Below are 26,614 nucleotides of genomic sequence, written 5' to 3'. Positions count from 1 at the left end.
GCAGGGGACACGGGTTCGAGCCTTGGTCCGGGAAGATCCCACATGCTGTGGAGCAACTAAGTCCATGCGCCACAACTACTGAGCCCGTGTGCCACAACTACTGAAGCCTTCGTACCTACAGCCTGTGCTCCGCAACAAGAGAAGCCACCGCAATGAGAAGCCCGTGCCCCACGACAGAGTAACCCCCCTCGCCCCAACTAGAGGAAGCCCAAGTTCAGCAATGAAGACCCAACTGGGCCAAAAAAAAAAAAAAAGTGGGTCTCTGGTGGCCACTGTGTCCTTCAGCCCAAAGTATTTGTCTCCAGATAGAGGCAAAGATAGAAGTAGTTTGCTTTGACTGATGGAGCCCAGATGATGCCTTGTCATCAAGCATTTCGGTAACTGGGAGTTGAAAGGTAAAGTAGGGAGAGGGTCACAGGGAAGGAGCCATGGGGGGGTGGGGACACTGCTGGCCGGGAAGCTGGTAAACAAATGAGAGGTGCTTCTGAGGGCTTCTAAACCATGCAGGCGGAGTGAGGGACCCAGACAGAGGGAAGATTCTCTGGTACTTCTCTCTACAAATCTTTTTCTCTCTCCCAAGTTTGGAAGCATCGAAGAGCTGGAAAATTGGGATTGGGATCCCTAAGGGGTTTTCTAAAGTAGCCACGTATATAGTTTTTTAAATCCTCACAGATAGACCACTGGGCAACAATAAGAAAAACGAGGTGGAGGAAGAGGAAAATTCTTTATATATAAATGTGAAAAGATCTTTAAGATCTTAGGAGTTCCCTGGCAGTTCAGTGGTTAGGACTCTGCACTTTCACTGCCGAGGGCCCGGGTTCAATCCCTGGTCAGGGAACTAAGATCCTGCAAGCCCGGGGAAAAAAAAAAAGATCTATAGTTAAGCAAAAAAGCAAAGTGAAGAACCATGTCTAGCACGTGGGACAGGCTCTATAAGTTGCAGGGTCCAGTGAAAAATGAAATTGAGGGGGTTCAAAATTTAAGAATTTCAACAGCGCAAGAGCAGACATTAGCCAAGCGCAGGACCCTCCTGCCCCTGGGGCCCTGTGTGACGGCGGCACATTCGCTCTCCGCACCCACGAAGCCAGTCGTGCTGGGATGCTACCATGCAGTAAACCTGAAATGTTGCATAAGAAATAAATAATGAGGTTTACTTATGGAGGTGGTGAGAACTAGCGGGAATGAAGAAGGAGGAAGGAGAATTTCCACTCTATGCCTATTTATACTTTTTAATGTGTGAGCCGTGTAGATGAGTTACCAAGTCAAAAAATGAGGGCTTCCCTGGTGGCGCAGTGGTTGAGAGTCCGCCTGCCGATGCAGGGGACACGGGTTCGTGCCCCAGTCCGGGAAAATCCCACATTCTGCGGAGCAGCTGGGCCCGTGGGCCATGGCCGCTGAGCCTGCGCGTCCGGAGCCTGTGCTCCGCAACGGGAGAGGCCACAACAGTGAGAGGCCCGCGTACCGCAAAAAAAATAATTAAAAAATAAATAAAAATAAAAAATGAAATAATTTAGAAAAGTCCTCAGGGCTGTAAAGAACCGCACGCGGACTCTAAGCAATACATGGCTCCCATTCACATTTCTCAGTGATTCCATGTTGCTACGTGGAGGTCCTGGTGATGGGAAGAAGCTCAGAGAACAGAGGCATCTGACTGAAGCCACAACTGTCCTCTTTCTCACCATTCACGCACTTGCCACTGGACTTAGATTTCTAAGAAGCCAAATAAAGTGAAACATGTTATCTCCCTCCGTGATCTGTGAGGCTCTCTTCAGCCTCCTGAATGTCACTAGGCCTCAGGCACATGAGCCAGTGGCTACTTAACAGCTGCCGTGTAGGGTAATAAGTGCTATTCTTGTGAGCAGAGGGACTCCAGATCTCTTTAAATGCATGGGTTGCATGAATGTATCAGTAATAATGGTAGTAATCAGTAATAACAACATGTTCCAAGTTTAAAAAGACACCTTATGTAAAATAGATAGCTAGTGGGAAGCAGCCGCATAGCACAGGGAGATCAGCTCGGTGCTTTGTGACCACCTAGAGGGGTGGGATAGGGAGGGTGGGAGGGAGATGCAAGAGGGAGGGATATGGGGATATAGGTATACATATGGCTGATTCACTTTGTTATACAGCAGAAACTAAACACAACATTGTAAAGCAATTATACTCCAATAAAGATGTTAAAAAAAAAAAAAAAAAGACACCTTCATGTGTCTCCAGAATGGTGCAACCCAGAGAAATGGAAGCAGAATGTGAAATACTCCCGAACTACAGATAATCATAATAGTTTGCACGTATTGGGTATCTACAATGTACGGAAGGAATTATTCATTTAATCCTCATGTTTCCCCTCAAGGCAGGTCCTACTATTTTTCTCATTCTATGGATAAGGAAACTGAAGTCCGAAGAGGAAAAGTAACTTGCCCAATATTACCCTGTGAAGAAAGGATGGAGCCAGACTGGAACAAGGACATTCTGGCCCCAAAGCCCACACTCTTAATCATTAACCACATAGGAGGAAGCCCCAGTTTTAATGTAAATGATCTATATAATATTGAAATAAAATGTAATAATTCTTCTCAGCTGTTTCACCAACAGAATCTTCCTCTGTCCAGAACACAATAGAGCCAATTTGGAAGTAAGGGCTACCTACTTTCATTTGTATAGATGTGGCTATGAATTCTTTTGTGCCATCAAGTCAAAGGAACACTAGGTTCACCATTGTTTAAGGCCCACAGTAGTGCTTGGTATGGACTGCACCCCCTTTTTCTTGGAAACATTTCTTAAATTTTGACAACTTGACAGCTCTTGGGAACAACTCTCTCAAGACTTTCCACAAGCTCTCCAAGTGATGTAAGAGGCTGAGGTAGTTAAGAGGAGTGATGAGGAATTGGGATGAGGAATTTCAAGAGTACCAATAAATCAATAACCCAGAGTCACAGAAGGTCAAGACCAGAGGCTGATGTGGGCATTCCTTAACTGAGAAAAGAAGACTCCAGGACTCAATTCAAATTGGCTGGAGAAGTAGTATGAAAGTCAGACCAAACCCCAACATTCCCTTGGGAACTTTTGCCCTTCTGAATTGCCTGGGACACCAGGAACCAAGTATCTCTGTGAGAGAAGTGTATCGATATATACATGTGTACCTTCTATCTTGTTTTGCATTTATCTTCCACTAAATCATGGTGATTACTTTGATGGAAAAGCCAATTTCAGACATATCTTTCTTTCCCAGAACCTAAAACACTACAAAGCAAAATAGATCCTTGATATACGTTTGTTGAAATGATGAGTGAATGAATGAATCAGTTGAGGTACTTCCATATTCCTTAATGGCCAGGTTATATAAGCAATATCTCATCATGACAATCCAACCCCTCCCTGCAGCCAACCAATGATTTCAAAATCATATGAAATATTCAAATGATTTTTATTCTGTTGACACTTTGTGATAATTGCTAGAAATTCTTTTCCCAGTAGGCAGAAGCTGGAGATGAAACAAAGCCAATATTAAATTTCTTCATCAAGAATTGGAAAGTGCTGGGCTTCCCTGGTGGCGAAGTGGTTGAGAGTCTGCCTGCTAATGCAGGGGACACGGGTTCGAGCCCCGGTCTGGAAGGATCCCACATGCCGCGGGGCAACTAGGCCCGTGAGCCACAACTACTAAGCCTGCGCGTCTGGAGCCTGTGCTCCACAACAAGAGAGGCCGCTATAGTGAGAGGCCCGCGCACCGTGATGAAGTGTGGCCCCCGCTTGCCACAACTAGAGAAAGCCCTCGCACAGAAACAAAGACCCAACACGGCAAAAAATAAATTAATTAATTAATAAACTCCTACCCCCAACATCTTCAACAACAACAACAAAAGAATTGGAAAGTGAAAACAAAATGTCTTGAATATAGTAAAAGAGGGACATTTTGCAGAGCAGCTTAATATATTGCCCTGGAATGCCTGAAAGTATTTGTGTGATATTGTCAAGTAACTACTCAATAAATGCTTTAAAGCTTGTTTGGCTTGTTCAAATTTAAAATACTAAGAGTGGGACTTCCCTGGTGGTCCAGTGGTTAAGACTCCATATTCGCATTGCAGGGGGCCCAGGTTCGATCCCTGGTCAGGGCACTAGTTCCCTCGTGCCACAAGGAAGATTGAACATGCTGCAACTAAAGACCCAGCACAGCCAAATAAATAAATAAATATTTAAAATACTAACAGAGAGAAAAGAGGTTTGGTTGATTTTTACAAATTCAATATCCAAAGTAGTATGGAAGGAAATAAAACAGCTGGGATTTGTGTAGTTGCTAATTTAGCGGAAGAATAATCATCCAGCTAAGCAAAAATAATTCCTCTGCCACGTCTGGAGGAACCAGTTGCAGAAGGGAAGGTGTGATTTGGTTGCCAAAAGGACATTTTCCTTCCTGGAAAAAAAATTCTTAATTTTATGTAAATTAGTGTTTGGTCTTATTTATTTATGTATTTCTTTTTCTGCTTCAAAGTGATGAAACATAAGAAGTGGGAAGGTGGTCTCAGGACTTTTATGAGATTAATAAAGCCAGGATTTCTTGGGAAAGAGACTGGCTGAATCTTGGCCAGATGATGAGATACTATAAGGAGGTCAGTGTCCTAAAGTTTTCCAGTAAAAGCTGCAGGATGAGAAAGACTGCCAGTAGCTTGTGAGGAGAGGCCAAGGGATTTGTCTATAATCTAAGAGTAATTGAAAATCGGGAAGTTTTGCTTAAAGGGAAAAAAGGAAAAGTAAAGTTACAAAAAAACAATGATTGATAATAATCAAAGTCTAGTGGGACAAAGAACTTAACCCGAACATAGATTTTTTTACAGTAGTTCTTTGGATGTTGTTCTAAGTTCTCTACAGAGTATCACTTTCTATATTGCCTTCACTATTTTAAGAGTTAGATTTTCTTATTTGCATTTCTGTTTTTCTCAAAACGAGTGATTCTTTTTTTTTTTTTTTTTGCAGTACGCGGGCCTCTCACTGTTGTGGCCTCTCCCATTGCGGAGCACAGGCTCCGGACGCGCAGGCTCGGCGGCCATGGCTCACAGGCCCAGCCACTCCGCAGCACGTGGGATCCTCCCAGACCGGGACACGAACCCGTGTCCCCTGCATCGGCAGGCGGACTCTCAACCACTGCGCCACCAGGGAAGCCCAAAATGAGTGATTCTTGAAATTTATCTGCGTCGGAATCACCAAGGAAGCTTTTTAAAAATGGAGATTCCTGAACCCAAGGTCCCAAAGAGTCTAATTAGGTGGATATAGGGTTGGGGCTCAGGACTCTGTGTTTTAACAAGGAAATAGGCCCTAGGTAATTTGATGCAAGGAATTCACATCTCACTTTTGAGAAACTACTCTTATGATTTATGAAGCAGGTAATGTCCTGGGTCTATGCATCTGGAGCAAGGAATTACCACCAGATGGAAATTTATCAAAATTACGAGCATAATGGAAAGGAGAACTCTGAGAGGTCAGAGGGTAGTGATTTTATCATTTAAACATGATGTCGTCAAATAACTACTCAATAAATGTTTCAAAACTTAGTTTATTCAAATTTAAAATATTATGAGTTTAGAGATTTGGATGAATTTGACAAATTCAGTACCAAAAGTAATGTGGAAGAAAACTAAGCAGTGGATTTGTATAATGGCTAATTCATTAGAGTTTGAAGTCCAGGACACATAGAAACAGAACCCAGAGAGAAGGCTGGAGAGCTACAGAAACTCATTTTACCTACTTTTCCATTCTGCCAGCCTCTCCCTAGAAGTAATGACTTGATAATAAACTTCAAACTAATTTTTCATGCCCACAATTTAGAAATCGCTATGTGGTTGTGAATTCACCTTCCTCTCCAGGTGAGGCATGCCCAAATCTGCCTTACAAGTTCAAAGCATGTTCTTCTGATTTCATTGCGACTCCTCCCTCAACTGAAAAGACAGGGGAAGAAAACTGAATTGGATGAAAAGGAACCTAGCACCGGACAGCATTTTGCCCCCTCCCAAATATGCACATGCCTCCTTCTCTCCCTCCTTTTATGAGTATGAGAGTTCCATGTAACAGTACAGTCCCAATACCAGGAATCTTTGTAATTTTCCTTTGTGGAATACCTGGGCTACTGTAGGTCAATAGAAAAGTAGGAAGAGTGGCTTCTTACCTAGATTCTGCAGAGGAAGATCCATTTTTCACTGACCCATCAGGATACCCATTCACCCAGAGAAGTAATAAGAGCTGAGACATACTAAGACACATCCCTTCTTAGAGAAGCTCAGCCCACACTGGCTCTGTAGAATCAAAGGTTTCTCAGAGGGCCCGTTTCCTAAAGCGTTTGTCATTTCAGAGGCTCTTCTGGCCCCTCTCTCGAAGGTCTCCACCTTGGTCATGCAGCTGTTAGCACCATGACAGCCATCAAAGAGTACATGCTTTGGGCAATGCAACCTCCTGCAGTGGGGAAGTGTTTGACTCAGAAAGTCACAGTCTTCCATACGGATCTCTCGTCTTCCCGTTTGTCAGTGACAGCAGATGGTACAAGGCATCAAACCCTTGCAGGAAGCCGCTGCCCTACAGCATGGTATGAGAAAGCATGGAGCATTGGGCTTCAGACACGAATTGCCTGACCAACAGCAAATCACTTAGCCTCTTTAAGCATCATTTTCCTCCTCTATTAAAGGGGTATTCCTACCTTCTGGGTTTGTGAGAATTTGAGATCATGTATTCAAAATGCCTGGGATATAATAGTTGATCAATAAATGGCAGTTATTAGTTTATGCATGAGCCTTAGGCTAAGGTACATGTGAACATTTAGTTATTAATTAGAAGGTAAACGAAAGTTGGCTGGAGGGAATTGCATTTGACCTTTAGCAAATTATTTCATTTAGATGCACTGATGCAAAAGTATCACATCTTATGAAGAAAGACAAAAATAAATCTGGCTGACAAAAGATATTTTAATAAATACTCAACCTCCCACCAACATCACATGACAGTCTATGGCCACCCCACTGTAATTTGTATGCCATTTGGGGAGGCTTTGTGCCTTTCCCTCTCTTGTCAAAGTCTAGCTGATTGGGGGCCGGATTCAGCTCGTAAAATCTTTTTTGAGTGCCTGCATCTACTGGCTGCTCCAAAAAAAGGTACTCTCGATGCTTTTTCCCTTCAAATAAGCTTGCCATCAAATCAACTTGAGTGTACTGGGGTTGGTAGAGTCTCTCTAAATTATTCCCACACTGAGATCAGTTCAGCTGGTATAAAGTGATGCAGGAGCCTGACGTACCCATCCTTACGTGTCCCATTTTATTGACAGGCAAAGAGAACCTGCCGCAGTCCATATAAAGTAGTGATACTTTATAACATGGGGGCAATGTTATGAGATTTACTTTGCTTGCAGAACTATGGTCTGTTACAGGGAGAACAGCATAGCTGTTCCAGCTGATGAGAGAAAGGGAGAAAGAAAAAATGACCAGGGCTTGCTACAGACTGGAAATAGAAGAGACACCGAGGCATCATGACCTTATCTTGGAAATCTAGAGACTAGATTGATGAGTGAGAAAAGAAGGAGTGTCCCAGGGAAGGATGAGGATCCATGAAGGCATTTCTGGGGAGGGCAATGCACAAAAGAAGAGGTTGAGGGGGATAAAGAGGCTGGGGCTGCCATTCTTTGAAGAACAGTCAGGGACAAAGAACTGACTGGCAGCCTTGGGGAAGAATGGAGCTAAGGCTACCAAGCTTAAAAAAAATAGAACTAGAAAAGGAAAGAAAGGGGAGCTGTAAGAGGAATCAATTACTGATACTATTCTGTTAGAAAGGACTTCAGATCCCATGACTAAAAGAAAAGAGATTTGTGTTTTTCACACGCAATCCTCTCATGCTGAATCACATGTAAATGGTGTTATCGGGGCCTCATCTGGAGTGTCTCTGCCTCTCGACCTACCTACCTGGGATGAGGATGTGTTAGAAAGTCCAACCCAGTGAATTCTGCAAAAGGGCTCTGATTAACCTTAGAAAACTCCCACTGTACAAGCAGCCAATATAATAAGCTCGTATGTTGTGACTGATTACGCCCATTACCATTCCTGCATATTTCTGCCTTCTAATGCCCACAGAAGAGCGGGAAGGAGAGTTAGGCAAACATTTTTGGGACTGGTTTTATTAGGCTAATATACCAGGCATTGCCCATTTTGCATCCTGAGAGGCCATCAATCGCTTTAAACTTAGCATTTTCATTAGAAATCATCTATTTTAAATAATCATACAGTAAATCTTTGAAGTGCTTTTTATCCCAGGACCTCAACATACATTACCATTGCTGCTGAATCTCAGCATTTGGTAGATAGTATTACATTAATTTTCTAGATGGTTAAGCTAAAGCATCTAATGGTGAAATACAAAATCAGCTATAAAGGTAGGAAAGGAGTTCAGAGCACTCTGGGCGAAGCGCTTACCATTCACCTATATAACTATGCTTATTGATACACGCTGCTATCCAGATGCACAATTATGATCTAGGGGCAAGCGAAGACTCTGACCGTCCATTTGGAGAGGACATCACTCATGTTGGTGGCTGCCTGACATGTCTTAGATATGCTGCTTATGTTTGGGGAGCAGCTCACTTTCCTATCTCCCTTGCAGCTGCAGGGAAGACATGTGACCTGGGCTCTGCCAATCGGATGCACTGGTCGAGCAGCAAGTCTAGCTCCTGGTGCAGACGTTCAGCAGAGCAGATTATAGTGTCAAGTGCATGGTGGTGGCAGCACTGGCTTCCCCATCAGACCAGTCTGAAGGCACAGCTGTAGGCATGTTTCTGGAAGTTTAGCCTCTAGCCTGGCTCTTTCGTCCTCTCAATGATTGAGTGAATTCCCCTGTACACGTTTAACAAACCCCTTCCCTGCACGATAAGCCAGACTCAGTTTCTGTCACTTGCAGCTAAAAACCCTGACAAGAATTCCTTTACATCCTATGGAAAATAGAGGTTTGCAGACTTCCTTTGCACTTTTAGAAAGGTTGATAGCTAATTATTAATTCTTTTTCGAAATTGAATGTCAATTTACTCAATTGATATTTGGTATTTATAAATACCTAATATTTATTGAGCACTAAGTACAAAACTCTTTGCTAAGTATTACAGGAAATAGTTGCTGAATGCCTACTATGGGCTATATATCACACTAAGGGTTAGGGATATGAGGAAAATAAGCAAAAGCAGATGTGGCCACTACTCCTTAAGAGTTGACAGTCTACAGGGAAAGGCAGACAATAATTGAGGAATCACACTCAAAACTGTGAAATTGCTACAGTGATAAGTAATGTGAAGGGCTGAGAAAGCATCCCTGAGGGAAATATACGTTAGCATGAGATATGCCTTTGAAAAGAACACTCTAGGGTTAGTCAGAAAACGAATGGAAAGGAAGTGAAAACAAATGCAGACAGACCAGTTAGGAGGTAATATTAGTTACTCAGGAGGGAGATAACGGTAGCCTAGACTAGGGTGATAGGGGTAGAGTTAGAGAAATAAGGACAGACTCAAGAGATATTAAGGTGGTAAGATCGAGAGGACTTAGCAATGGACTGGATATGGGAAAGGAGGTAAGGTCATAGATGACTCCAGGTTTCTGACCTGAGCCACTGGTTAGATGGTGGTATCTGTCCCTGGGAGAACACTGGGAGAAAATCAGGTTTTATAGGGACAACATGAGCTCCATCTCACATGTGTTAAATGAGTTGCCTTTAAATCATCCATTAGGTCTGGCGCTCAGAAGAGAAGACTGGGCTGAAGGCATGAAAGAGTCATTGTATGAATGGGATTTCTTAGGGAAGAATATAGCCCAAGACCGAAGGGATGGCCTTGGTCCTCATCTTAAGGAGTGTCAAGTATAGGTCTAAATATTCAGGAAGCCACCCATCCATGGTTAACAAAAGGTAATGATAGTCTGCCTAGAAAACATCAACAAGGTGAAATGCCTTAATCCAAGAAACACATCTAGATCCTCTAGCTACAAACTCCTCTATGACAGGGATCACACACTCAAGGGCCTGGCCAGTCTACTGCTCAGTTAAGGGGCCAAGCAGGGGCTGTGGCGTATAGTAGAGGACATGTCCCATCTAAAGTGGGCAGTTGCTGGGCTTCCCTGGTGGCGCAGTGGTTGAGAATCTGCTTGCTAATGCAGGGGACACGGGTTCGAGCCCTGGTCTGGGAGGATCCCACATGCCGCGGAGCAACTAGGCCCGTGAGCCACAACTACTGAGCCTGCGTGTCCGGAGCCTGTGCTCCGCAACGGGAGAGGCCACAACAGTGAGAGGCCCGTGTACCGCAAAAAATAAATAAAATAAAATAAAATACCTATTGTGTTTTACATGAACTTGAAAGGACCTTGACGGAAACAGTATTTAACCAGATTTCTAGAGTCAGAACCCATTCTCTGCTTCTGACTTGGAAACAATGTTTAATTACTGTAAATTATTTTCCCAACTGAAATCCCTTATCTTTCCCTTTCCAAATAGCATTGATAGCCCCAGAAGACTATTCTCCTACCCCAAACACTTTCCCTGGCTATTAATACTGTTCCTAAAACTATTTTCCACTGTCTAACACTCTACCATAGTTGGTCCTCCCTAAAAGCCCCTCTATTATTCAACTCTATCCTGAAGATAAGGGTATCACGGCTATCGCAGCCCCATGGTGTGGGATGTAGGGATAACCGAGCAGATGAACAAAGACGAATCATCTCCTGCCACTATAGAACAGCTTGGGGTCAGGACCGGGAAGGTAGGCTAGCCCAGGGGAAGGGACAGTCTGGAAGCCAACGACACAACTGAAGACTACAGAGTTCTGGAGTAATCTTGAAGATGACCTAGGACAGAGGGAAAAAAGAGAGAAAAACTAGAAAATAATGGGAGACACCAGCTCTCAATGTTAATTAGTTCTGGCCTCTGATTTTTTATTTATTTATTTTTGCCACTCAGCTCCAGTATATCTAGCTGCAAGTCTGGAAGGTATTTTCCATTTATGAGCGTTCAGATTTTTTTTTTTTTTTTTTTTTTGCCTTCTCAATATTCCTTTGCAGTGATACATTGCATGTGCTAATTATAACTGCCAGCTATTGACTAAATCTGATATGTAGATGAACTGGATTTATTTCTTAGATTAGTATTATCACACACATACATAATCGCTCACACAAAATCAAAACCTTCCTTTCCCATTCCTACATCTCTAGCCCCAAACCGTAATTATTATTATTTTTTTTTTTTTTTTTGCGGTATGCGGGCCTCTCACTGTTGTGGCCTCTCCCGTTGTGGAGCACAGGCTCCGGACGCGCAGGCTCAGCGGCCATGGCTCACGGGCCCAGCCACTCTGCGGCATGTGGGATCTTCCCGGATCGGGGCACGAACCCACGTCCCCTGCATCGGCAGGCGGACTCTCAACCACTGCGCCACCAGGGAAGCCCCCCAAACCGTAATTATTAAACAAAGTAACATGAAACAGACCATCAATACATGTGTGTAGTAAAGCAACTATTGGGATTTGCTCTGTTTCATCATATACTAGGTGAGTCAACCACACACCTTACTCTGTGTTGCAGCTCTCAAGGTGAATCTCCTTTGGGAGACATTACACAGCACCTGAAACAGAACCACTGTTGGTATTTGCTAAGGTATCTTGGTGTAGGTAAGAGCTTCCCCCCAAAATTCCCTTTCTGTCAACATTTGGCAGGACTTCTGTCAACAAAAATTACAACCACCAACACCTAACAGAGTGTCTGGCACATAGTCAATACTCAATACTTCTTTTTTAATCACAAGACAATCAAATGAAAATGAGCCATGTCTAATCTAACAATGAGTGAATATAGTAACGCACTTAGTGCCAAACACACAAGTACTATATAAATATTAGCTATTAGCGTTATTATTATTATCTAGAGTCACTGTTGCTTCTTGTTCCCATTATGGGAACCCAGAAGGGCCTCTCGCACTTCCTTCTCTCACTCCATGCCTCTTATTTAAATACTATCGAAACTTTCAAGTGTAAACCACCCCTCTTTCTCTCCCTCTTCCTCTCCCTCGCCCTCTCACTCTTTCTCTCTCTCCCTCCCTCTCTCTCTCTGTCACACACACACACAGTGAGAGAATGTGTAAGCAGCACAGCTCCCACGGAGGGAAATTTGGACACATCTATCAAAATTACAAATACACATACTTTTCAACCCAGAAGGTCACACTGGAGAATTTATCCTACAGATTAACTCATACCTAGGTGATAAACCATACGTAAAATGTTATTCATTTGCAGACTTGTTTGAAACGGCAAAATGGGAATCAAACCAAGTGTCCATCAATAGGGAGCTTATTAAATAAACCTTGGTACAAGCATAGAATTTGAATACTATACAGCAATGAAAAATTTTAAATGAGGAAGATTTCCATGTACTTTTATAAGATGATCTCCAGGATATATTGCTAAGTTTAAAAATAATAAGGCAAAGGAGAACAGTGCATAAAACATTCCAGATTTGGCATAAAAGTGAGGGGGGAGTGGATAAGTATATGTACTTGTATTTGTTTTACATTAAGAAACTCTGGAAGGGTATGGAGGAAGATAAGAGGAATGATGGTCATGGCAGGGAATGGAGAATTAGGCAAGTAAGGGAGAGAGGAAGCAAGGAATGAAGGGAAAATATTTTACTATAATATTTTTAATTGTCTATTCAAAATAGATATAGATAGATGACAGATAAGTGATAGATGCATGGATAGATAGACAGGTAGATAGGTAGATATATAGATGATAAATAGACAGGTAGATAGGTAGATATATAGATGATAGATAGATAGGTTGATAGATAGATAGATAGGTATAGATAGATAACCCACCTTTCTTTTAAATGAAAAGAAAATCTGGTCTTATGACTATCTAAGGAGTAGATTCACCTGCCAGTGCTCTGTAGTTGGAGTGGATGCCCAGGAAGTTCAGCATCTGGAACAGTCTGTCCCCCACCTCCAGGCTGCTTCCCCTACCTACTGTGGGATGATGGGGACTTTGAGATGGGTAACTGTGCCTAGAAAGCTGGACACCTGTATTGGTTAACTTAATACAGTCTGCTGGGCTCTGGCCCTGTTCTCACATCTATATATTCCTTCTGGGACATAAGAGTATAAATTAAGAAGAATCTCTAGGGTCACAGACTCAATATTATAACTCTTCATTTCTTGGCTTTCATCAAAAGTTTAAATTCAGACTTTTAATGTGATTTGCAAATAGCTTTGTGTGATATGACATTGGAGGTCAGAGGACTTCTCAATCCACCTGAACATACATAAACACACTGCAACAAAAATCCATTAAAAGTAGAAATAGCTAATCCTTTACATGGGGTGAATAAATAACTCACCTCCAGGCTCTCCCGCCATAAATCAGCTGTGCCGTTATCAGATGCCAACGCTGGAATAGAAAAGCAAAGCAGCTGTATTAAACTTTGACGATAAAAAAAAAAAAAAAAGAATGGATAAAGTGGAGATGAACCATTTGTTTCCTTTCCAGGTAGTTGTCTAAACAGACTATGTAATGAACCAGCTGGGGAGAAACCAGTGACTTAATGCTCTTCTGATGAAAACGTTTCCTGATTTTTTACCTCAGGTAAAGGACGGATCTGATTCACACTTTAAGGGCTCCAGTAGCGGCACATGCCAACAATCTGATGTGACTCAGGCACCTACACAGGCTCATCCCTGCTCCAGTGAGAGACCCACTGGCAACCTGGCTCCCTCAAGCTCGGCTGGAGGAGGAAGGGAAGGCGCAGGGACAGATTAATGCAGGACTCATTCTACACCAAAACGGCCTAAGGAAGAGAGGCGCTCCCATACCTCCTGGAGTCAGGAAAAGTCAGGAAGGCTATGGAAGAGCTTTAAGGATAAAGAGGACCCAGGCAGGAAACGAGGCTCAAGTCAAGCCAGCCACGTCCATGCAGATGACCCCTTACAGCAAGACTTCTTAAAATTCAGTTAGCAAATGTTTACACGGGGCTTGCTTTGTGCCAGGCACAGTTCTAAGTGCTTCAGACACCAATTCCGTAAATCCTCACCACATCCCCTTGAGGTAGGTTCTATTGTTAGCTCCATTTTACTGGGGAGGAGATGAAGGTACAACATAATTAAGAAACCTGCCCAGTTTTATTCAGCTGTGGATGAGGAAGCCCAAGGAAAACAAGTGACTGGAGATATGAGCCTTAAGGTTAACAGAGCCGCCCTGATAATTATCATTAGCAATTCCACTCCAAGGTGTAGACCCAAAATAGTTGAAAACAACTGTTCAGACAAAACCTGGACACAAACGTGAAGAGCAGGACTATTCACAATAGCTAAAAGGTAGAAACAATCCAAATGGCTATCAGTGGATAACAAAATATGGTATTTCCATATAACGTAATATTATTCAGCCATACAAAAGAATGAGATACTACATGTCACAACATAGACGAATCTGAAAACCATTATGCTAAGGGCACAGAGTGTGTAATCCCATTTACATGAAACACCCAGAAGAGGCAAATCCATAGAGACAGAAAGCAGATTCGTGGTTCGCAGGGCCTGGGGAGAGGGAGGAAATGGGAAGTGATGGCTTAATGGGTTTGGGGGTGTCCTTTTGGAGTGATGAAAATACTGGAACTAGGTAGTGGCGATGGTTGTGTAACTTTGTGAATGTACTAAATGCTACTGAATTACATACTTTAAGATGGTTAAAATGTTGAATCTTAGGTGACTTTTACCTAAAAAAATACCTCAGTGGTTTTATCAAATAATTATTTCTTCTCAGTCACATATCTGTGGGTCATCTGGGGGTAAGGTGATCTAGTGTGAGCTAGGCGGGGCTTGGTTCTGGGCTACAGGTTGGATCCAGGTCACTTCGTATGTCTCTCCTCCTCTCACCAGTAGGCTGGACAGGGCATATTCTCCTCACAGTGACAGCAGAAGCACCAGAGGGCACCCCAACACTCAGACACATTTAAATGGCTTGCATCCCCTTGGCCAAAACAAGTCACACGGCTGAACTCAAAAACAAAGGGCAGGGAGCGCACTCCACTACTGGCGAAAGGGACTATTGATACAAAGATGAGTGACAGCATGGGTGCACCTGGAAGACATCATGCTAAGTGAAATAAGCCAGACACGGAAGACAAATACTATATGATCTCACTTAGATGTGGAATCTACAAAAGTCAAACTCATAGAATCAGAGAATAGAATGCTGGTTGCCGGGGGCTGAGGGGTGAAGGAAATGGGGAGATGCTGGTCAAAGTGTACAAGCCTTTGGTTATCAGATGAATAAGTTCTGGGAGTCTAATGTACACCCTGGTGATTACAGTTAATATTGCCATCTTGTATACGTGAAATTCACTAAAAGAGTAAATCTTAAGTGTTCTTACCACAAAATAAAAGGTAACTACGTGAGATGACGAATGTGTTAATTAACTTGATTGTGGAAATCATTTCATAATAAATGCGTATACTAAATCATCACATTGTACACCTTTAAAAGTCACATTGAAAAAGAAAAAAAGTCACATTGTACATCCTAAATATATACAATTTTGATTTGTTAATTATACCTCAATAAAGCTGGAAATAAAAAAATAGGAATGATTTTTTTAAAGTTGAATGGTAAAACACAAAGATAAAGAAAGGAGTAAGGATTTGGGAACTTGAATGCAATCTACCTCAGCTTCTTCCCTACACAGTTAACCTCTTCACTCTTTACTCCTAAATGGCAAGAATTCCTCCATATCTTTTCCACCAGCTTTCATGATTTTTTAGAGCAAAAGGCCTCCTTCTAAGGAATGTGACCCATTTTCACTCAAGGTACTCTTATTAAATTGTACAAAACACAGATCAAAGTGAGTGTTTATAATTCAGCTGGGCTCTTCTAATGTTTAGCAGATGGAATGGATGAGATCCAAAGCAGTTATAGGAGCCTTGGTATTAGATAGCACATTTTCAGGTGTGTAGATCTCCCCACCATACTTAGTGGCATATTTAAAATCCCACCATCAGTCAAGGGGAAGAGAGAGGACATGCGGGACTGTGTAGGAATTTCATGGGCCAGTCCTAGAAGCAGCAAACAACACTTCTACCTACATCCTATTGGCCAGAATTCAGTCATATGGTTGCAAATTTTATAGGTGCAAAGGAGACTGGGAAACGCAATCCAGCTGTATGCCTAAGAGGACGAGAGAACTGGTAAAGTGAATAGTTAGCTAGTCTCTGCCATATTCTACATTAAGCTGTCTTTATTTGAATGTCAAACCATCTAAAGTTGGCTTCAGAAAAATGCTAATCTCTTGTTTGTGGGAGTTTAGAGGACCATGTCTCCAAGGCTGGAGGAATAAGGAAAAGTCTGGCAGCAGGTTTGAGGACATTGCGCACGCAGCTAGAGAAGCAGGGACCACAATAGCATGAACAAAACTCGGCTCAAAGAAATGTAAAACTGTACCAGAACTTGAAGAAAAAGCATGTGAGGCACCAATGACCTTCAAGATTCCGATGCCTGGAGTTCAAACAAGAAAACTAAGTGAGTTCTTAGAGGCAAATACCATTCAATGACAAAAGCCTTGATTTCCTTTCACTCAAGTCTGCCCTGGGGAAGCAAGACTTCCGTATATGTTACAGATTTCACCATTCCATTGATGGCTTGCTCCCTAGACTTATACTGTCACCCTAAATAAATTGAAGCTTGAACAAGCAATGTAATCAAAATGATTTGGACACAAAAGTCTTTCTTTCCCACTCCTTTTGCCCACCTCCCCCCTCATAACAGCTGACCTGAAGGAAGTAAAGGAAAAGCTAGGCTGAGGGTGCTGTTAACACCTCCAAGGCCAATGAAAGACAAAATGAATTCAAAAATTATACTTCCAAAGTACTCATCATGCTTCCCCAAGCTGGCAAGCTCCTTCTTTCTAGACAATGACCCAGCCTTCCCCCGTGAAATTTCAAGCCGGTTGCTATTTCCACCTCTCTCAACTGGAGGCTTTATTATCTTAAGGTGAGAAAAGTTTCTTCAGCAGAAGTCTGCCTGGGAGAGAAATCCGAGTGATTTAAGCAGTGCTGAAGTGTACTGGAGATGGAAGAGAATCCCCAGCTGCCACACCAGAAAGAAAAAATGTAAACTCAGATGCATTTATTAAGGTAGGTTGGATATCTGTTCAGCCAACCCTCTTTTTTTTTTTAACTCTCAGATACTATTGTAATGAAAGCCACCACAAGTTCTCAGCAAATCGCAGCTTCGAAGGAAAATGTCAATCCCTATCAAACCCCCGGTGAATTGTTGCAGCTGATGGAAATCTAAATTCATCAGTTACTTTCCCCATTTCCCCCTCCATCGGCTCCAACCGCCTCCTCCTCCAAATCACCCAAGAGTGCAGGACCAGAGATGCAAATCAATGCCTGCGGGACATCCCATCAGACAATGGGAAGGTCTAAGGAAAGGTTAAAGCAGAAAGGGAACGAAATTTATAGACTTAGCATGAAAATCTTAAAGGACCTTAGGAACAGCAATGAATCTGATGTTAGGAAAGGCAGGAGCCGCCAGAGGCCATGGCAGGAAGGCCTGACACAGGCCATAAATCTAAGCTTAGGAGCAGAAAAAATACAGGCTTCTTTTCAGGCTGAGGCAGCGTGATGCAAAGATTCCAACCTGGACTTGAAAAGAGGCAAGGCCACAGAGGCATGGTGGGGAGGAAGCGGACCGGGGACTGCAAGTAAGGAACGAACAGAGCAGCAGATTGTGTGCCTGGGAGCAGGGAGCCAGCTCGGGCCTGCAGAGGCTGGCAACAAAGACACCAGCAACACACATTTGGCTGTGGGGGGGAGCTTGAAACTGATCCCCAAAGAAAGAAACAGAAAAGCTGCGGTTGCTCCTTGTTGCATCTATGAGATGGAATGCAGACTAACCTTGTAAGCGACCAAAATCAACACGAAAAGCCAGGCAGCTGGGGGCAAAACAAGGTTGTGGAGGGGTCAGAAGATTGGGGGTGGGGAGGGTCAGAAGATTGGGGGTGGGGAGGATCAGAAGATTGGGGGTGGGGAGGGTCAGAAGATTGGGGGTGGGGAGGATCAGAAGATTGGGGGTGGGGGGGTCAGAAGATTGGGGGTGGGGAGCTTGGGAAAGGCAGCAGTATCCAATGGTTATGACACAAGCTGGGCAGCCAAGAACTCCCAGGCTTGTCGTGAATTTTCTTTCACTCATTCTATGTATTTTGGGGTTTTGTTTTTGTTTCTTTCAATTATGCCCTCTGGGGCCAAGAGATACTACATTAAGACGCTAATTAAAATGCATAAAACCATTGCAACTGAAAATAACATACCATGAATTATTACAAAAATGCCAAGCTCCAAGTGGCCTTCCCCCTGGGACAAGGCTCACTGGAAACACAAAGTTGGTACCACTTTGACTGCCAGGGCTCACACCAGCTTCACCCATTTCCTAGGGTGAGGCATTCTTTTCTCTGCCTCAGTTTCCCCCAGAGGAAGAGAAGTAAGGAGATCTCTTTCACAGTTCACAATCATCAGGAAAGGACTGATTGAATTAATATCTTCACAGTACATTTCAAACCTTTGAAATTAAGTTATTGATAATGTTAAATAAATATATACCCAACTCACGTATGTAATGTAACTCTTTCAGTGTTTTAAAATATAAAAATCAATATAGCTTTCCCATGTCTTAGATCCCTCTCCACTCCATTTACTTTCTATATTCTGCATTTCTTCTTTTTGGCTTTCCTAATGGCTTTCCCCTACTTATCAAATTTGTGTCCACTTTTCTTTCCTAGTGTCCATCATCTCTCTCCTTTCTGCCATTCGACTCTCCTCAATTTCTCACTTCTCCTATTTGTCTTGGAAACTAGAGTGCACCTCATATGCAATGTCATTTCATAGGTGAGTACCTATGGTCATTAATATTCATTAGTTTTCTTAATCTCTAGTAAAAATAGAATAAAACATGCTACCTTTCCATGTGTCATACTAGTTGATTACCAGAATATATATTTAAAGTATAAAACTCTCCTTCTAGAGAGAACCTAGAGGTCAGAAAGCTCTGGGTGGTTGGTGCTTTCCTTGGACCAACCAAGGAAAAGGGAAATCAGCAAAGTTAAGAGATCATCTCGGGGGAGAAATATAAGCCTCAAAGTGATCAGCATAACTAGAGCCTTCAGCAGCGAATTCATCTAAGTGATGATCGTCTTTTCACATCCTAGACTCACCGGCAGATCAAAGGGATTTCTGCAAAAAGTTAAGAATCTTAGACTCTAGAACCTAACCTGCAGTGTTTCATGTTGCCTGAAAAAAATCAATGTGGATCAGGAAAAAAACTGGCTGTTATGACTCACACCCCGCATGTACTATGTTAAAACCCAGAAAGAGGGCTTCCCTGGTGGCGCAGTGGCTGAGAGTCCGCCTGCCGATGCAGGGGACGCGAGTTCGTGCCCCGGTCTGGGGAGATCCCACATGCCGCGGAGCGGCTGGGCCCGTGAGCCATGGCCGCTGAGCCTGCGCGTCCGGAGCCTGTGCTCCGCAACAGGAGAGGCCACAACAGTGAGAGTCCCGCGTACCGCAAAAAAAAAAAAAAAAAAAAACCCAGAAAGAAGCCAAAATGTCTTTGTAAAAGATAAAGGCTGGGGCTTCCCTGGTGGTGCAGTGGTTGAGAGTCCGCCTGACGATGCAGGGGACACGGGTTCATGCCCCGGTCTGGGAAGATCGCACATGCCGCGGAGCGGCTAGGCCCGTGAGCCATGGCAGCTGAGCCTGTGCGTCCGGAGCCTGTGCTCCGCAACGGGAGAGGCCACAACAGTGAGAGGCCCACGTACCGCAAAAAAATAATTTAAAAAAAAAAAAAAAAAGAAAAAGGCTGTGTAAAGAGTAAAAAATAAAATAAAGAGATGGCAAAGTAAACACCGTCTCAGATGTAAGGATATTCAGATATTTAGGACCTCCCATAAGAAATAACTTCTTTTTTTTCTTAAGTCAATGGAGCCATAAATAAATGAACTTAATCTGACTTCTAACTAGCTCATTTGGTGAAAAGCTAGTGGACTAGAAGTTTATTTGCAGAACTGGGATCTTTCAGCAGCTCAATAACAGGCTTCCTGTTTGACTTTGGGCAAGTTATTCAACTACTTGATATCTAAAGTTACTCATCTGTAACACGAGTAGAACAATATGATAGCCATGTTATTTTTGGCTGCTGGGCTGCTCCCAACTTTGAATGTGTAACTGAATCTCACAGAGGAATTTCACAAAATTAATGAATATCTACAAATGCTGAAGGGCCTCAGGTCAATGTTGACTTCATGGAGTTATAACTATAGAGTAGCTGTTAATAGCCCTGGTGCCACCACCCTCTCTCCTAATCATTACTATTTCTGTCTGGTGTGTCCCTTCTGTTTAAGAATCTATCTGTCCCTCCCCTCCTAGAAGACTTTCTCTCCATTCCACCATCCATATGAGCCCTTACCACAGATTTCCTCTAGAATGCATGAGACCTTGACTTGCCTCTGCTTCCTCCCTCTGTAACACCTTATAAGCTGGCTTCTGTCCATCACTCTATACGGCTTTCTTTGTGTCAAACTCAATAGTTCCCCAATGTACAAATTTTCCTACAAAGATGTGTTCTTCTCACCACTTTTTCTGGTGCTGTGAAGGTTGATGTCTAGACTTCAGAGATGCTTCCATGCAGTAGATCACCTCCAACCTTTCTGGTGACTCCTTAGCAAATTCTTATTTCTCTTCCTGCCCAATGATCATCCTTTCTAATTCTTTCTAATAAATGGCTCACCTAATCATGTATGTTTTCTATTAACTGTTTGTATAATCTCCAGCTTCTGTTCTTTATCTCTTTTAGATCTGTAGCATGAATTCTGTTGAAGATACATGTGTCGCTTATCCATTGTCACAATAGTAATGCATAACAAACCACCTTAAAACTTAGTGGTCTAGAGGGGAGACCTTCAAGATGACAGAGGAGTAAGACAGCGAGATCACCTTCCTCCCCACAAATACATCAGATATACATCTACATGTGGAACAGCATCTACAGAACACCTACTGAACGCTGCCAGAAGATCTCAGACTTCCCAAAAGATATATATATATTTTTTCCTTTTTCTCTTTTTGTGAGTGTGTATGTGTATGCTTCTTGGTGTGATTTTGTCTGTATAGCTTTGCTTTTACCATTTGTCCTAGGGTTCTGTCTGTCCTTTTTTTTTTTTAGTATAGTCTTTAGCACTTGCTTTCATTGGTGGATTTGTTTTTTGGTTTGGTTGCTCTCTTCTTTCTTTCTTTTTTTAAATTACTTTTTAATTTTTAATAATTTTTTTATTTTAATAACTTTATTTCTTTTTCTTTTATTTCTTTTTCTTTTGTTTTTTCTTTCTTTCTTTCTTCTTTTCTCCCTTTTCTTCTGAGCCATGAAGCTGACAGGGTCTTGGTGCTCCAGCTCAGTGTCAGGCCTGTGCCTCCAAGGTGGGAGAGTCAAGTTCAGGACATTGGTCCACAGAGACCTCCCAGTTCCATGTAATATCAAACAGAGAAAGCTCTCCCAGAGATCTCCATCTCAACGCTAAGACCCAGCTCCACTCAACAACAAGCAAGCTACAGTGCTGGACACCCTATGCCAAACAACTAGCAACACAGGAACGCAACCCCACCCAGTAGCAGAGAGGCTGCCTAAAATCATAAAATCGCAGACACACCAAAAGACACCACCAGATGTGGTCCTGCCCACCAGAAAGACAAGATCCACCCTCATCCACCAGAACACAGGCACTACTCCCCTCCACCAGTAAACCTACACAATCCAATGAGCGAACCTTAGCCACTGGAGGTGACACCAAAAACAACAGGAACTACGAACGTGCAGCCTGTGAAAAGGAGACCCCAAACACAGTAAGTTAAGCAAAATGAGAAGAGGGAGAAACATACAGCAGATGAAGGAGCAAAGTAAAAACGAATCAGACTAAACAAATGAAGAGGAAATAGGCAGTCTACCTTAATAAGAATTCAGAGCAATGATAGTAAAGATGATTCAAAATCTTGGAAACAGAATGGAGAAAATACAAGAAACGTTTAACAAGGACCTAGAAGAACTAAAAAGCAAATAAACAATGATGAACAACACAATAAATGAAACTAAAAATTCTCTAGAAGGAATCAATAGCAGAATAACTGAGACAGAAGAACAGATAAGTGACCTGGAAGATAAAATGGTGGAAATAACTACTGCAGAGCAGAATAAAGAAAAAAGAATGAAAAGAAATGACTACAGTCTCAGAGACCTCTGGGACAACATTAAACACACCAACATTCAAATTATAGGGGTTCTAGAAGAGGAAGAGAAAAAGAAAAGGACTGAGAAAATATTTGAAGAGATTATAGTGGAAAACTCCCCTGATATGGGAAAGGAAATAGTTACCTTATTATTCGTAATAATAATAATAATAATCGATATTATTCTTCATAATAATAATAATCGATATTACCATATCGATAATTACCTTAAATGTAAATAGATTAAGTGCTCCCACCAAAAGACATAGACTGGCTGAATGGATACAAAAACAAGATCCATATATATGCTGTCTACAAGAGACCCACTTCAGACCTAGGGACACATACAAACTGAAAGTGAGGGGATGGAAAAAGATATTCCATACAAATGGAAAACAAAAGAAAGCTGGAGTAGCAATTCTCATATCAGACAAAATAGACTTTAAAATAAAGTCTATTACAAGAAACAAAGAAGGACACTACATAATGATCAAGGAATCAATCCAAGAAGAAGATATAACAATTGTAAATATTTATGCACCCAACATAGGAGCACCTCGATACATAAGGCAAATGCTAACAGCCATAAAAGGGGAAATCAACAGTAACACATTCATAGTAGGGGACTTTAACACCCCACTTTCACCAATGGACAGATCATCCAAAATGAAAATAAATAAGGAAACACAAGCTTTAAATGATACATTAAACAACATGGACTTAATTGATATTTATGGGACATTCCATCCAAAAACAACAGAATACACATTCTTCTCAAGTGCTCATGAAACATTCTCCAGGATAGATCATATCATGGGTCATAAATCAAGCCTTGGTAAATTTAATAAAATTGAAATCATATCAAGTATCTTTTCCGACCACAACACTATGAGGCTAGATATCAATTACAGGAAAAAGTCTGTTAAAAATACAAACACATGGAGGTTAAACAATACGTTACTTACTAACCAAGAGATCACTGAAGAAATCAAAGAGGAAACCGAAAAATACCTAGAAACAAATGACAGTGAAAACACGACCACCCAAAACCTATGGGATGCAACAAAAGCAGTTCTAAGAGGTAAAATTATAGCAATATAATCCTACCTCAAGAAACAACTCAAATAAACAACCTAACCTTACATCTAAAGCAATTAGAGAAAGAAAACAAAAAAAAACCCCAAAGTTACCAGAAGGAAAGAAATCATAAATATCAGATCAGAAATAAATGAAAAATAAATAAAGGAAACGATAGCAAAGATCAATAAAACTAAAAGCTGGCTCTTTGAGAAGATAAATAAAATTGATAAACCATTAGCCAGACTCATGATGAAAAAAAAGGAGAAGACTCAAATCAATAGAATTAGAAATGAAATAGGAGAAGTAACAACTGACACTGCAGAAATACAAAGGATCATGACAGGTTACTACAAGAAACTCTATGCCAATAAAATGGATAACATGGAAGAAATGGACAAATTCTTAGAAAATCACAACCTTCCAAGACTGAACCAGGAAGAAATAGAAAATATAAACAGACCAATCACAAGCACTGAAATTGAGACTGTGATTAAAAATCTTCCAACAAACAAAAGCTGAGGACCAGATGGCTTCACAGGTGAATTCTATCAAACATTTAGAGAAGAGCTAACACCTATCCTTCTCAAACTCTTCCAAAAATATAGCAGAGGAAGGAACACACCCAAACTCATTCTACGAGGCCACCATCTCCCTGATACCAAAACCAGACAAAGATCTCACAAAGAAAGAAAACTACATGCCAATAACACTGATGAATATAGATGCAAAAATACTCAACAAAATGCTAGCAAACAGAATCCAACAGCATATTAAAAGGATCATACACCATGATCAAGTGGGGTTTATCTCAGTAATGCAAGGATTCTTCAATATATACAAATCAATCAATGTGATAAAACATATTAACAGATTGAAGGAGAAAAACCATATGATCATCTCAATAGATGCAGAAAAAGCTTTCAAATTCAACACCCATTTATGATAAAAACCCTCCAGAAAGTAGGCATAGAGGGAACTTACCTCAACATAATAAAGGCCATATATGACAAACCCACAGCCAGCATTGTTCTCAATGGGGAAAAACTGAAACCATTTCCTCTAAGATTAGGACCAAGACAAGGTTGTCCACTCTCACCACTATTATTCAACATAGTTTTGGAAGTTTTAGCTATGGCAATCAGAGAAGAAAAGAAATAAAAGGAATCCAAATGGGGAAAGAAGAAGTAAATCTGTCACTGTTTGCAGATGACATGGTACTATATATAGAGAATCCTAAAGATGCTACCAGAAAGCTACTAGAGCGAATCAATGAATCTGGTAAAGTAGCAGGATACAAAATTAATGCACAGAAATCTCTTGCATTCCTATACACTAATGATGAAAAATCTGAAAGAGAAATTAAGGAAACACTCCCATTTACCATTGCAACAAAAAGAATAAAATACCTAGGAATAAACCTACCTAAGGAGACAAAAGACCTGTGTGCAGAAAACTATAAGACACTGATGAAAGAAATTAAAGATGATACCAACAGATGGAGAGCTATACCATGTTCTTGGATTGGAAGAATCAACACTGTGAAAATGACTCTACTACCCAAAGCAATCTACAGATTCAATGCAAGCCCTATCAAACTACCAGTGGCATTTTTCACAGAACTAGAAGAAAAAATTTCACAATTTGTTTGGAAACACAAAAGACCCCGAATAGCCAAAGCAATCTTGGGAAAGAAAAAACAGAACTGGAGGAATCAGGCTCATTGATTTCTGACTATACTACAAAGCTACAGTAATCAAGACAGTATGGTACTGGCACAGAAACAGAAGGATAGATCAATGGAACAGGATAGAAAGCCCAGAGATAAACCCACACACATATGGTCACCTTATCTTTGATAAAGGAGGCAAGAATATACAATGGAGAAAAGACAGCCTCTTTAACAAGTGGTGCTGGAGAAAATGGACAGCCACATGTAAAAGAATGAAATTAGAACACTCCCTAACACCATACACAAAAATAAACTCAAAATGGATTAAAGACCTAAATGTAAGGCCAGACACTATAAATCTCTTAGAGGAAAACATAGGCAGAACACTCTATGACATACATCACAGCAAGATCCTTTTTGACCCACCCCCTAGAGAAATGGAAATAAAAACAAAAATAAACAAATGGGACCTAATGAAACTTAAAAGCTTTTGCACAGCAAAGGAAACCATAAACAAGACGAAAAGACAACCCTCAGAATGGGAGAAAATATTTACAAATGAAGTAACTGACAAAGGATTAATCTCCAAAATTTACAAGCAGCTCATGCCGCTCAATATCAAAAAGACAGGGGGTGGTGGTGTGATGAATTGGGCGATTGGGATTGACATTTATACACTGATGTGTAGAAAATTGATGACTAATAAGAAACTTTGAGATATATATATAAACAAACAACCCAATCCAAAAATGGGCAGAAGACCTAAATAGACATTTCTCCAAAGAAGATATACAGATTGCCAACAAACACATGAAAGGATGCTCAACATCACTAATCATTAGAGAAATGCAAATCAAAACTACAGTGAGGGTAGTAGAGGTGTAGAATTGGTGGGGTGGGATGAACTGTGCTCCTGGTGGAAGTAGAGGAGCCGAGTGAGAACCATCGCCAGTACAGTGGTAGTAGTTGGACAGACCATTGCTGCTGCAGGATTTGCAGCCCGTTACACTTTGCAAGACTTGAAGCATATGGAGCCTCAAGTGAAACAAGTTTTTCAAAGTCTACCGAAATCTGCCTTCAGTGGTGACTATTACAGAGGTGGGTTTGAACCCAAAATGACGAAACAGGAAGCAGCATTAATACTAGGTGTAAGCCCTACTGCCAATAAGGGAAAATAGAGATGCTCATTGACAAATTATGCTTTTAAATCACCCAGACAAGGGAAGATCTCCTTATATAGCAGCCAAAATCAATGAAGCTAAAGATTTACTAGAAGGTGAAGCTAAAAAATGAAGTAAATGTATGATGAATTTTAAGTTCTTACTCATTTATGTATATGAGTACCAGCTTTTTATAATAAAATGCCTCAAAGCTACACATTTTAAAAATTGGCATAAGCTAAATCAAAGCCTTCATATAAATTTGAGGATTTAAAATCAGATTATAGAATATTTGTAGGTTAATACTCAATAATTATGGATAAATGCATGCCATTTGAAGTGTTGTTCATTAAAAAAAAAAAACTACAATGAGGTATCACCTCACATCAGT

General features: G+C 41.4%; 1 pseudogene; it reads left to right on the top strand.

The window, feature by feature from the left end:
• LOC116756335 overlaps positions 1 to 26,356 on the top strand; it is a 34,557-nt pseudogene extending 8,201 nt beyond the window's left edge.
• The last annotated feature ends 258 nt before the right edge of the window (positions 26,357 to 26,614 follow it).

Source organism: Phocoena sinus, chromosome 7 (assembly GCF_008692025.1).
Source record: "Phocoena sinus isolate mPhoSin1 chromosome 7, mPhoSin1.pri, whole genome shotgun sequence".
NCBI lineage: Eukaryota > Metazoa > Chordata > Mammalia > Artiodactyla > Phocoenidae > Phocoena > Phocoena sinus.
The sequence above is the reverse complement of the archived record's forward strand: the minus strand, read 5'-3'. Positions and strand labels throughout refer to the sequence as shown.